General features: G+C 48.4%; 1 pseudogene; it reads left to right on the plus strand.

Annotated features, from left to right (window-relative positions):
• The first annotated feature begins 11,052 nt into the window (after positions 1 to 11,052).
• LOC140710537 (MORF4 family associated protein 1 like 2-like) lies at positions 11,053 to 12,238 on the plus strand (annotated as a pseudogene).
• Positions 12,239 to 14,183: the final 1,945 nt, after the last annotated feature.

A 14,183-nucleotide genomic window follows, 5' to 3' on the forward strand; every position in this document is an offset into this window, starting at 1 on the left:
CCTCTGGCACACGAACCAGCAACATTCCAGATGGTGGCTGAACTCAATGACCTTAGTTCCCTGCCAATCTATGATGAATGTGTGCCACAAACAAGGAAAAACCTTAGCTGTTTTAAGCCGCTGAGATTTTGGGATTGTTTGTTACAGTAACAACTTAGACTAAGATGACTGATGCAGATACTCATTATTTCTTCCATCCCTTGTGTTTTGATGAAAGGGTTGTTCTCCCTTCTACCTGAGGCCCGTTGGTCACATCCCTCCCACTAGCCCAGGCATTGTCCAACAGGTTATCTCCTGTCTCTGGCTTTCATGTGTAGCTCTGGCCTTTCCTCTGCCTTCTAATGACTTCGAGGTGAAAGAAAGTGCACGTTCAAACTCCTACTCCTGGCCATTCTCCCCGTTTCAGGCAGCAGTTAAACATGGAGTGGCTTGAGTTTCTACCATCTTCCAGAGATAAATGGGGATTTGTTACCCTGGTTAACACTGTGGCCAGGTAAATCTACAAAATCCATCCAGGGCCTGCTTTAGTCACTGCCTGATATGGTTTGGCTGTGTCCCCACCCAAATCTCACCTTGTCCTGGGAGTGACCCGGTGGGAGGTCACTGAATCATGGGGTGGGGTTACCCCCATACTGTTCTTGTGATAGTGAACTTCCACTAGATCTGATGGTTTTATAAGGGGCTTTTCCCCCTTTGCTCGGCACTTCTCCTTCCTGCCGCCATATGAAGAAGGACAGGTTTGCTTCCCCTTCTGCCACGATTGTAAGTTTCATGAGGCCTCCCCAGCCACGTGGAACTGGAAGTCAATTAAACCTCTTTCCTTTACAAATTATCAGTCTCGGATATTTCTTCATAGCAGCATGAGAACAGACTAATATACTACCCAGCATATGTTAGACCCTCCCTGAGTCAATTCTCTTTTCTCCTTCTCTGATTTCCATAATGCTCTGTGGTACCTATTTCCTGATTTACATCCACATTGCTTTCTCCTTCAAACTCTATTCCATGGTTCACAAAATCCTGCATTCCATTATTCCCAAATTAATCCACATTATTCTTTGCCTCTTCAAAGAACACTTCTTTACCAACTCTTAACAGCTGAAACTAGATTCCCCCCACGCCCTGGGCTTTCCTGTAGCCTTACTGGTGATGGTTCCTCACAGCACTCACCCACTGCCTGGGGCAGATACTGGCTTCATCAGGACTGCATTTTTGCCAGAAAGGAGTGAAGGAAGAAAAAAAGAGTTTAGGGTTTTGACAAGGACATCATTGCAACAATAAATGATGTACTCTGAGTGGGGAAGTATGGAGGCGAAGAGCAAGAGAGCAATGGGCGAAAGTAGCTGGTAAAGTGAATGGAGGTCCCAGCATGTTAGTGACTGCAGTGGAAGTGTCACCTGGAGGATGGGATGTGGCCAGAAAATAGGAGGGCTAATATTGGAAAGCAATTTATCATACTAAAAACTACTATGATTGTCAAATAAAATGTATCTGTGGATGACATCCTGTGAGCTGCGTGCTTCTGGGGCCTCAGATCAACTCTTAACACCTGTGAAGCATTTACTATGTGCTAGTTACCTATAATGCCTCAAAAGCCCCTCACAACCCCTCGGTGGGACAGATGCCATTATTAAAATTAGTCTTGTCTTATCAATGAGGCACAGAGATATTAAGTAGGCCAGGGTTGAGACAATAACAAGCCCCAAGTCACCCTTGGCAGTGAATGGCCAAGCAGGATGGAGGAGCTCCTTGGATATGAGGACCCAGGTGTGGGGCTGGTGGCTATGTGAGCATGGAACTTGCTCAGGACAATGGCAGGGCTTGGGGTGGAGGGGAAGGCCAGGAACCAGGTGCCCAAGTTTGCAGTGAATGATGGGACTCCAATGAAGTGGGAAGATATAGGAGGATGCCAGAGATGAGAAGAGGGAAGAGATAGGAGGATGCCAGAGGTGAGAAGAGGGAAGATATAGGAGGATGCCAGAGGTGAGAAGAGGGAAGAGATAGGAGGATGCCAGAGGTGAGAAGAGGGAAGAGATAGGAGGATGCCAGAGGTGAGAAGAGGGAAGAGATAGGAGGATGCCAGAGGTGAGAAGAGGGAGAGGCAGTCAGATGACCAGTGAGTGCTCCCAAGGAGCAGCATTTTGGACAAGAGGGAGGGGAAGTAGAGTGTGGACGTGGCCTGGGAGAACACTGCCCCCAAATTCTGATTGACACACAAGGGAAATGCGTGGTTTTTCCCTCACAGGCCTGAGGATAAAATAGCACTATTCTCAGGGGTAAGGTGGAGAGAGGGCATAGCTCCTCCAAGAAGTCAGGCACATGCTGGAGGCCCAGGAACAGGTTTAGGGGTGAAGAGGAGTGGAGAACATCATTGGAAACTTGTCCTAGGCTGAGCTCTCCTTGGTTCATGGAAGAAACAGCAGTGACAGGCTAGTAAGTTTAGTCCTGAATTTAGTCTCTTTGAGGGGGGACAGGCAGGGTCTTGGTGTGATCACTATGGAGACAAAGAAGTGGCAGTTGGAGATTGTCAGTCAACTGTGCTTCCTGCAGTAGCTTCTGTGAATGAGCTCAGAGAGGCACCACTGCTGGTCATTTGGGGCCTCACAGGCAAGGGGTTCTGCATCCCAAACCCAAAGAGTTATGGGAGATGGTTCCAAAAGCAGCCATCTTACAGGGAAATGGGACTGAGGCCCCAAACCTTTCTCAAGCATCTCCAGTAAAGGTCCTTCCCCAGAGAGTGAGTGCCAGTCATGTGGGCAAACACCAGATGATGACTCTCACCTTCCTGTCAAGGCCACTGGCTCCATAGGGACACCACTGGCAAAGCAGGGGAAGGACAGAGTGCAGTAAGGAAAGCGCCGGCATCTTCAGAAGATTTGGGCTGTGGCTGCCTGCATGTTGGGGCTGGCTGACAGCAAACAGGCAGGAAGCATCTGAGGGGGTCTTGTCTGTGTTTTTATTTCTTGTTTTGCTTTTGTTTTTTTGGAGACTTGGGGTCTTGCTTCACTCAGCCTGAAGTGCAGTAGTGTGATCACAGCTCACTGCAGCCTCAACCTCCCAGGCTCAAGCGATCCTCCTGCCTCAGCCTCTCCAGTAGCTGGGACCACAGGCATGCACCACCATACCTGGCTAATTTTTTTATTTTTCTTTTTTACAGAGATAGGGTTTCCCTATGTTGCCCAGGCTGGTCTCAGACTCCTGGGCTCAAGCAATCCTCCTGCCTCAGTCTCCCAAAGTCATCTGAAGGTTTTGAAGAAAATATATGGCCAAAGAAATTCCAAGGTGAGTCTACTAAAACTCGGGGCTGTTCAGCCCCTGAAGGAGGTGCTGAGCCCTGGCGCCTGCACCAGCAGGAAGAGGGCTTCAGAAGCCGCAAAGCCCCGGTAGGGGGCACCCTCTGAGGCACATTTCATATGTGGTCTGAGAAGATGATAGATAAGAAAGAGTTTCTCTGAGGCAAAAGCCAGGGACCCAGAGGGAAGGAGGCAAAGTAGTTTCTTCTAGAGAGCAAGACTTTTGATGATCCCCATAGGCCATAGGCACCATGTATTTCCTGTTCCTCCCTTATCCTCCCTATTCTATTTGTTAGAAGCAAGCCAGCCCATACTTAGGAGAGAAGAATTATACTCCACCTACTGAAGAGATGAGTAGCAAGGAGATTGTGGACATATATTTTTTAATCTTTTCAAATTCCTTTTTATCATGTGGACATATTTTTAAAACCACCACAACTATTGTCATTATGAGGTAGGGGGTGGGACTCGACTCTGGAGGCGGGGCTTGAACTCCAAACCAGACTGAGGACTAGCTGAAACAAGGAAGAGTTGGAAGAACCTCTCCATGACACACGCCCACCAGTGCCATCAGTTTACCATTGCTATGGCAACCCCCAGAAGTTACCGCCCCTTTCCATGGCAATGATCCAATAACACAGAAGTTACCACCCCTTTTCTAGCACTTTCTGCATAATTTACCCCTTAATTTTTTATTTTATTTAATTAATTTATTTTTTCTTTTCATTGAGACAGAGTCTTGCACTGTTGCCCAGGCTAGAGTGCAGTGGCATGATCTTGGCTCACTGTAACCTCTGCCAACCAGGTTTCAGCAATTCTCCTGCCTCAGCCTCCCAAGTAGCTAGGATTACAGGTGCCTGCCACCATACCCAGCTAATTTTTTTTTTTTTTTGTATTTTTAGTAGAAATGGGGTTTCACTATGTTGGCCAGGCTGGTCTCAAACTCCTGACGTCATGATCCACCCACCTCAGCCTCCCAAAGCACTGGGATTTCAGGAGTGAGCCACTGTGCCCAGCCTTTTTTTTTTTTTTTTTTTTCCTGAGACAGAGTCTCCCTCTGTCACCCAAGCTGGAGTGCAGTGGCATGATCTCAGCTCACTGCAACCTTCACTTCCTGGGTTCAAGCAATTCTCCTGCCTCAGCCTCCCTAGTAGCTGGGATTATAGGCATGAGCCACCTCACATGGTGGATTACCACCATGCCCAGCTAATTTGTGTATTTCAGTGGAGATGGTGTTTCACCATGTTGGCCAGGATGGTCTCAAACTCCTGACCTCAAGCAAGCCACCCACCTCAGACTCCCAAAATGCTGGGATTACAGGCATGAGCCACCGCGCCTGGCATCTACCCCTTAATTTGCATGTAATTAAAAGTGGGCATAAATATGACTGCAGAACTGCCCTGAGCTGCTCCTCTGGGCTCACTGCCTATGGACACGCCACCTGTGCTGCTACTGTGCACTGCTGTATCAATAACACTTGCCGTCTACCACCACTGGCTCACCCTTGAATTCTTCCCTGGATGAAGCCAAGAACCCTCCTGGGCTAAGCCCCAATTTGTCCTGCATCGGTTATATTCCAATGACATGATGTCTCTGAGACATCATAGATTCAAAAGAATCTAAATTGCCAACATTAATAATAGTCTCTAGAGTTTCAAGGTTTCTTTTTTTTTTTTTTGAGACGGAGTCTGGCTCTGTTGCCCAAGCTGGAGTGCAGTGGCCAGATCTCGGCTCACTGCAAGCTCCGCCTCCCGAGTTCAAGCATTCTCCTGCCTCAGCCTCCCGAGTAGCTGGGACTACAGGCGCCCGCCACCTCGCCCGGCTAGTTTTTGTATTTTTTTAGTAGAGACGGGGTTTCACCGTGTTAGCCAGGATGGTCTCGATCTCCTGACCTCGTGATCCGCCCGTCTCGGCCTCCCAAAGTGCTGGGATTACAGGCTTGAGCCACCGCGCCCGGCCGAGTTTCAAGGTTTCTAGACACAAAAATCAATAAAAATCAGTAGTGTTTCTTTTTACCAGAAACAAAGAGGCAATATGTTTTCTGAAAGGTACCACTGATAATAAAACCCAAAACCTTTTTTTAATGGTGTATTTGTTTCCTAGGGATACCATAACAAACTGCGACACATTAAGTGACTTAAAACAGAAATTTATTTTTTCATAGTTCTGGAGGCCGGGAATCTAAAATTAAGGTGTTGGCAGGGCCATGTACTCTCTGAACCATCTGGGCAAGAATCTTTCCTCGCCTCTCCCTGACTTCTGGTAATTGTCAGCAATTCTTGGCATTCTTTGGCTTGTAACTGTGTCAGTCCAATCTGCCTCAATTATCACATGGCCTTCTTTCCTTTGTCTTCACATAAGGACACCAGTCATTGCATTTAGAGCCCATTCTCATCCAGTCTAACCTCATCTTAACTAGGTCTGCAAAGAACCTATTTTCAATAAAGTCACATTCTAAGGTTCTGGGCAGAAAACTTTTGCAGGGACATTATTCAACCCAGTACAAATGGTAACTAGGAAAATATATATTAGTATATATGAAATTTTTAATATATGAAAAACCATTATGCATTAAAATGTTGAAATACATTAAAGAACAACAAAATAGATTAAGAAAATTAGTATTGTAATTATTCTCCAAACTGCTCCCATGAATGAGGCAGTCCCAATAAAAATCTCTTCAGATGGCTCTGTTTTGATTGTTTGGGTTGAATTTACAAAAAAATAATTTGAGGGCTGAGTACAGTGGCTCATGCCTGTTATCCCAGCATGTTGGGAGGCCAAGGCAGAAAGATCACTTGAGGCCAAAAGTTCAAAGCCAGCCTGGGCTACATAGTGAGACCCCATCTCCACCAAAAAAAAAAAAAAATTAGCTGGGTGTGGTGGTGCATGCCTGTAGTTCCAGCTACTCAGGAGGCTGAGGCAGGAGGATTGCTTGAGCCTGGGAGTCCAAGGCTGGAGTGAGCTATGATTGCACTACTGCACTCCAGCCTGGGCAACAGAGCAAGGCCCTGCCTCTAAAACTAAAATAAAAATAAAAACCATGAATTTGGCTGGGCGTAATGGTTCACGCTGTCATCCCAGCACTTTGGGAGATGGAGGCAGGCAGATCACTTCAGCCCAGGAGTTCAAGATCAGCCTGGGCAACATGGCAAAACCCAGTCTCTACAAAAAATTTTAAAATTAGCTGGGTGTAATGGCAAATACCTGTAGTTCCAGCTACTCCGGAGGCTGAGGCAGGAGATCTCTTGAGCCTGGTGGGTGTGGGGAGGAGCGCAGGGAACTCACAAATTTGAAATTTAGATGGACAAGCAGAAAGCCAGGACATTCCTGGTTCTATTCCAGAAAGTAGAACCAGATGGGAGGACTTGCTATACTTTACCAAATATTAATATTTATTATAAAGCTAATTAAGTCAATGGAGTAATGGCCCAGAGATAGGTAAAGACCAGTGGAACAGAGTATACAGCCCAGATACAGATATGAGCAAATATGGACATATGATGCCTGACACACGTTATACAGCAACCCAGAAGGAATGGATAAAACAGCCAGCATGGGCCCGCCGCAGTAGCTCACGCCTGTAATCCCAGCACTTTGGGAGGCTGAGTCGGGCGGATCACAGGTCAGGAGATGATCAAGACCATCATGGCCAACATGGTGAAACTCCGTCTCTACTAAAATACAAAAAATTAGCCGGGCATGGTGGCTGTAGTCCCAGTTACTCGGGAGGCTGAGGCAGGGGAATCGCTTGAACCAGGGAGGTGGAAATTGCAGTGAGCCAAGATCTCACCAGCCTGGTGACACAGCAAGACTCAAAACAAACAAACAAGAAAAAAAAAAAAAAAACCACCACCACCACCAAAAACAGTCAGCATGTGGGGCTAGGACAAATGGCTATACATGTGGGGGAAACTGCAATTAGATCCCTGCCTCAAACATCACAAAAAAATTATTTTCAGATGGAGTAACCCACAGATATAAAAAACTAATTACTTAACTAAATATTTCAGAGAACATAAAGGAAAATGGGTATGGCTTCAGAGCATAAAAGGCTTTCTTAACAAGACGAAAAGCAAAAAGCAGAAAAGACTGACATTTTGTCTTCACCAAAATTAAAATCTTAACTTGTACATGAATGCTGACGGCAGCACATACTAGCCAAAAAGCAGAAACAACCCAAATGGCCACCAGTGGAATCAACTGATGAATGAATAAACATTCATTCATAAACTGTGGAATAGCCATACAAAGAAATATTATTCAGCCATGAAAATAAACAAAGTATGGCCAGGCACTGTGGCTCACGCCTGGAATCCCAGCACTTTGGGAGGCTGAGGCTGTGGATCACCTGAGGTCAGGAGTTCGAGACCAGCCTGGCCAACATGGTGAAACCCCGTCTCTACTTAAAACACAAAAATTAGCTGGTGTGGTGGGGGCATGCCTGTAGTCCCAGCTACTCAGGAGGCTGAGGCACAAAAATCGCTTGAACCTGGGAGGCAGAGGTGCAGTGAGCCAAGATCACACCACTGCACTCCATCCTGGGTGACAGAGTGAGACTTTGTCTCAAAAAAAAAAAAGGAAGAAGAAAAGGGCATCTTCAAGCCAGGGAGAGAGGCCGCAGGAGAAGCCAACCCTGCTGGCACCATGATCTTGAACTTTCAGGCTCCAGAATCATAAGAAAGTAGATTTTTGTTGTTTTAAACACCCAGTCTGTGATATTCTGTTATGGCAGCCCTGGCAGACTAACACATGTGACACATACAGACAGGTAAATCCACAGAGACATAAAGGAGATGAGTGTCGGCCAGTGGGTGAGGGGAGGCAGGATGTGGAGTGATTATTATATGAGTACTGGGTTTTGTTTTGTTTTTTTGACATGGAGTCTTACTCTGTCGCCCAGGCTGGAGTGCAATGGTGCAATCTTGGCTCCCTGCAACCTCCACCTCCCAGGTTCAAGCGATTCTCCTGCCTCAGCCTCCCGAGTAACTGGGATTATAGGCTCCCGCCACCACGCCTGGCTGATTTTTGTCTTTTTAGTAGAGACAGGGTTTCACCATGTTGGCCAGGCTGGTCCCGAACTCCTGACCTTGTGATCAGCCCACCTTGGCCTCCCAAAGTGCTGGGATTCCAGGCGTGAGCCACCGCGCCCAGCCTTGAGTACTGGGTATTTTTATAGAATGATGAGAAAGTTTTGAAACTAGAGAGAGCTAGTGGTTACACAGCATTGTGAATCCACTAAATACCACTTAATTGTACACTTTAAAGTGGGTAATTACATGTTACATGAATTTCACCTCAATTTTTAAAGAAGCCAGAACAGTCCAATTCATGGGACAGAAAATAGAATGGTGGATGCCAGGGGATGGGAGAGGGAGGATTGGGGAATTAATGTTTAATGGGGACAGAGTTTCAGTTTGGGAGGATGAAAAAGTTCTTGAGGCAGATGGTGGCGATGGTTGCACAATTCAAATGGACTTACTGCCACTGAACTGTACCTTCAGTGGTTAAATGGTAAATCTACTATGCCTATTCTACCACAATAAATTTATTTTGCTTTTTTGCATCAATTTTTAATCTAAAGTATGGTGCTAATCGAAGGAACCATCATCAAAGGGAAAAGTTGAGCTGCATTCTGTGCTATCTTCTCGATTTTTCTATAAACCTAAAACTGTTCTGAAAAATAAAGTCTATTTAAAAGAAAATAGTCAAGCTTCAATCGGGAGAAGATATTTGCAATGCACACTCTGGAGGAAAATATTAAGGAGAATCCAAAATGTATAAAAAGATAGGGTTAGAATCAGGGTTAGGAGAACCCAGAGGAGAATAAGGTGGGGGCAAGGCTTTGAGGGTCTTGATTCATTTTTACCCATCCTTAGACTATCCGCAGACTAAGCTTCAAGTGTTCAACTGCTGCTACAACAAGTCATCACAAATTAACAGCTCAAAATAACACACATCTATCATCATAGTTCTGAAGGTCAGAAGTCACGATTGACTTAGAAAAGTTCTCTGCTCTAGGTCTCACAAGGCTAAAATCAAGGTGTTGGCTGGCTGGGCTCCTATCAGGAGGCTCCAGGGAGAAACTGCTTCTAAGTGTATTCAGGTTGCTGGCAGAACCCAGGTCCTTGTGGTTGCAGGCTGGGCTTCAGCTGGGGGCCACCTTTAGCTCCTAGAGGCCTCTCTCCTGTCCTTGCATGTGGCCACCTGTGTCTCAGAACCAGCAGTGGTTTGTCAAATCCTCCTCACTGTCCAACCCCCTGCCCCGCCCCAGCCACAAAGCTGTGAAGCTAGGGTCCAAACCCCCTACATCTCAGAGTCCGCGCAGGCAGGACCTGTCATCTCCTGCTTGGAATAGCATAGACTTCTTCTGCCAAATCTCTCTTCTGCCTTCCTTTTCTATCTCTGACTCCAGCCCAGGAGCGTTTTTCACTTTAAGGACTCAGGATTAGGCTGAGCCTGCCTGGATAATCCAGGCTATTCATTCTCCTTAAGACCCCTAACTTTAATTACATGAGCAAAATCCATTTTGCCATATGCAATATGATATATTCATAATTACAAAACATGTCATATCATTTATAACACAGTCACAGGTTCCGGGGATTAGGATGTGGACTTCTAGGGGGGCCACTCTGCCTACCACACCTCCCTAGAGGTGGTAGTACCCAACTCCACGGAGTTCAGGTGATGGCACAGGCCAAGAGAGCTACCCTCAGGCTGATAGGACCTGGGCCCCAGAGTGCAAATATTGGATGTAGTTCCCACAGTACTCTCAATGCACTGTGTAGTCTAATGACTGTCAATGACTGTCAGAGTAGCAATGCCACCTGCCTCTGTCTGGTGCTTTGGCAACTGTACAATGCACTGTCATGCCTTTTTTTCTCACTTCTCTAACAGTCACAGGGGCCTACCAGCTCCATTTCACCCCTAGAGAACTGAGTTTCCAATCTGGGCCACTTGTGCAAGCAGGGTCTCCCCAATCTTTACCATTAGCCCATTTGTGGGCCACAGACCAGGAATATGAACGTATCTTTTTATTTTTTTTTTAGACAAAGTCTCAGTCTAGTCACCCAGGCTGGAGTGCAATGGCTGGATCTCGGCTCACGGCAACCTCTACCTCCCGGGTTCAAGCGATTCTCCTGCCTCAGCCTCCCGAGTAGCTGGGACTACAGGCATGTGCCACCACGCCCAGCTAATTTTTGTATGTTTGGTAGAGACGGGGTTTTACCACGTTGGCCAGGCAAGTCTCGAACTCCCGACTTCAGGTGATCCGCCCACCTCGGCGTCCCAAAGTGCTGGGATTACAGGCCTGAGCCACCGCGCCCGGCCTTAGCATATCTTCGAACCCCCTCCAGACAGTATTCGTTAGGGTAAACGAAATGCACTGAGCCCCTGCTGGGCAGGCAACCCTGGCGGAGACGTGCGGACAGATTCTACCCTCAAAGAGCTATCCTGGGAAATGTCCCTGTTTGGTAACAATTTTGTTTCCAAAAACCTCGCCTGGCCTGTGTGGGGCCGGCAGGGCCAACCCCGGCGGTTCCAACCTCTGCGGTTCCCTGGCGAGGCGGGGACAGTTTGAGGTGCAGTCGTGGGTTTCGTGGCCCTGGGTCACGGTATTCGGTGCAACCCTCCGTTTCTGGTGCAAAAATCACTTGCAACTGAGTGTTAAAACCCTAGCCCTGGAATCCTTCTCGGACTCCACCCCAGAACCCGGGGAAGGCCAGGGCGCGGAGGGGAAGCGGGTCGAGAGCGCGCCATGGCGCCTGCACTATCCGGGACCAGCCTGAGACCCCCGTGGGCGCGTAGCCACCTGGGGCTGCCGCGAAAGGGGCTTCGAGGAGGCCCCGCGGCGGCTGGCAGCAGGGAGGCCATTTGGGTGTGGCTTTCGCTGTTTTAAGGCTGAAAATTGTAGAGTAAAATTTTATTAAAACTAAAAAGAAGCTTCAGGAACTTGTTGCAGGTGACAGCGAGGCGTCCGCGCACGGCTGGTGGGTGCCCGGCTGGCCGGGGGCGGGAAGGGGCGGCGGCGGCGCTGTGGCCCTGTGTTACCGGGGGTGGGGGGGGGGCCTTGCGTGCGTTGTCCTGGTCCTTGGCCTTTTGAACAAAGCATTGAACAAAACGCACGAAGTAACAAAGGAATGAAACGCAGGAACAGAAGCAGGGAAAGCAGGAATTTGTTAAAGCGAGAAAGCACCCACAGGGTGGGAGTGGGCCCAAGAAGCAGCTCAAGGGCCAGTTAGAAAGTTTTCTGGGCTTTAAGTCTTTCATTTGAGGTTCTTATCAGCTACCTTATCTGGATGAAGGTTTTGGTTTGTGGCTAAAGGCTGGGGTGAACTAGTGCCCCATGTGGATGAAGGGACGGTTCCTGCATGGCTCTTGGCCACTCCAAGGCACTCTCCCTTTCCATCTGGGTGGAAGGGTGTAGGGAGAGTAGCCCTTGATACTTTACTACTCGCAATGGGGAGCGGGGGTTTTCCCTTTTGGTTTGGGAAGTTTGCGTTAATCGGCCTCAGATTCTCTGCCCCAGACCTTGGTGTTTTCCCTTGATTCAGCTTTAGGAAGTCAGCAGGAATTGGCCTTAAGTTCCCTGCCTCCAGACCCTATTCTCCTGCCTCACATGGACGCGGACCAGGAGGGAGCCCCACAAGGACCCAGGTGGCCCCGTGCCCCGCGTGGGCGGCGAGGACCTGGCCTTCCTGGAGGGCGAGCTGGCGGGCCCGCAGGGAGCTGCTGGAGATCCAGAGCCTGTTCTATGCCATCAAGAGCAGGTGGAGGCGGAGGAGTGGAGCGCCCGGGCCCCTGCACCCAGCCGGCGCGCCGAGGCTGAGGAGCGGGTGACCAGGCTGTGCGCCCAGGCGGAGAGGAAGGCCGCGGTGGCAGCGCATATGGGCAGGCGGATCGTGGAACTGCGCCAGCGGATCGCCGGCTGCCAGTGCTGCTGAGCTGACTGGGCCGCGCGGGGTGGAGTCCGGCGGGGCTTGAGTCCGGCTGGAGTCCGGCGGGGAGTGTCCCGCGTGGAAGGCGCTGGGCAGGGAGGGAGGGGAGCGTAGAGCCGTGCCACATTCTGCGCCGAGATTTACTCTTTTTACGTAGGTAAAAGAAAATAATTTCATTTCTTAAAAAGAAAAAAAAAAAAAAGGAGAAAAAGAAACCCAAAGACCTTTAGCAGCAGAACAATAAAGGACATAGAACTGCCATGTCGCTAAGGGGATTAAACCATTTCTTCTATGCCATAAAGCTAACTGTCAGGCGGGGAACAGAATTTAAAAATGTGTGAGTTGGGCGCTGTGTTTCATGCCTGTAAACCCAGCACTTTAGGAGGCTGAGGCAGGAGGATCACTTGAGCTCAGGAGTTCCACACCAGCCTTGACGACATAGTGAGACCTCTCTCTACAAAAAATAAAAACCAATTAGCCAGATGTGGTGGCATACACCTGTGGTCCCAGCTCCTCGGGAGGCTGAGGCAGGAGAATTGCTGGAGTCCACGAAGTCAAGGTTTCAGCGAGCTGTGTTCAGGTCACTGCACTCCAGCCTCCGCGACAAGTTGAGTCACCGTCTGTAATTAAAACAAAATGCAGGCCGGGCAGGGTGGCTTATGCCTGTAATCCCAGCACTTTGGAAGGCTGAGGCTGGTGGATCACCTGAGGTAAGGAGTTCGAGACCAGCTTGGCCAACATGGTGAAACCCCATCTCTGCCAAAAGAATATAAAAATTAGCTGGGTGTGGTGGCAGGTGCCTGTAATCCCAACTACTTAGGAGGCTGAGGCAGGAGAATCGCTTGAACCCCGGAGACTGAGGTTGCAGTGAGCTGAGACTGTGCCTGTGCACTCTAGCCTGGGTGACAGAGTGAGACTCCATCTAAAAAAAAAAATGTGTGAATTAGTGAAACATAAGGCCATTATTGAACGTTTCTAAATTTTGCTAGGAATTTGGAGTGTTCTGCTTGCCCTCTGGCAGTCTGCTGGCAGAATTGCAGTGTTCACCCCAGGACAGTGAATTCTGACTCACAGTGTCAGATAAGGAAAGCCAGGACACTAGTCAAAATGGTAAGGACAGATTTCATTCAGTAATGACTTGCAACAGGGAAGAGTCCAGCGTGAACTAAACTCAGCTTTGCCAAAGCAAAAGGCAGGAGACTTTTTCAAGGTTAGAGTGTGCTAGGGGAAAAGCACTGACGGGTGAAAAAACAGGTTTGATCCACCTGTCTAGGCCATCTGGGTTTGCTAGTTAGTGCTTATCCAGAGGAGAAACAAAGTTCTCCTTTCTTTATGACAGGAGAAGTGGTGAGTTGGAGCAAAGCTTCCACTGAAGATAGGTCCTCATCCTCCCACTGGGACTGGGAGGAAGAAGGAGGTTATCTCCTTACATGTTTGAGTTTCAAGGAGCCAAGGAAGAAAAGAAAGAGGAGGAGGAGAAAAAAGAAGAAAAAGTAGAAGAAGAAAGAGGAGGAGGAGGAGGAGGAGGAGGAGGAGGAGGAGGAGGAGGAGAAGAAGAAGAAGAAGAAGAAGAAGAAGAAGAAGAAGAAGAAGAAGAAGAGGAAGAAGAAAAGAAGGAGGAGGAGGAGGGGAAAGAGAAGGAGAAGGGGAAGAGGAGGAGGAAGAAGGGGAGGAGGAGAAGGAGGAAGAGAAATAATTTTTCTTTTTTTTGAGATGGAGTCTTGCTATGTCGCCAGGCTGGAGTGCAGTGACGCAATCTCGGCTCATTGCAACCTCCTCCTCCTGGGTTCAAGCAATTCTCCTGCCTCAGTCTCCTGAGTAGCTGGGACCACAGGCATGCACCACCACGTGGGCCCAGCTAACTTTTGCCTTTTTAGTAGAGACGGGTTTTCATCATGTTAGCCAGGATGGTCTTGATCTCTTGACCTTGTGATCCACCCACCTTGGCCTC

This window comes from Chlorocebus sabaeus, chromosome 27 (assembly GCF_047675955.1).
Source record: "Chlorocebus sabaeus isolate Y175 chromosome 27, mChlSab1.0.hap1, whole genome shotgun sequence".
Lineage (NCBI taxonomy): Eukaryota > Metazoa > Chordata > Mammalia > Primates > Cercopithecidae > Chlorocebus > Chlorocebus sabaeus.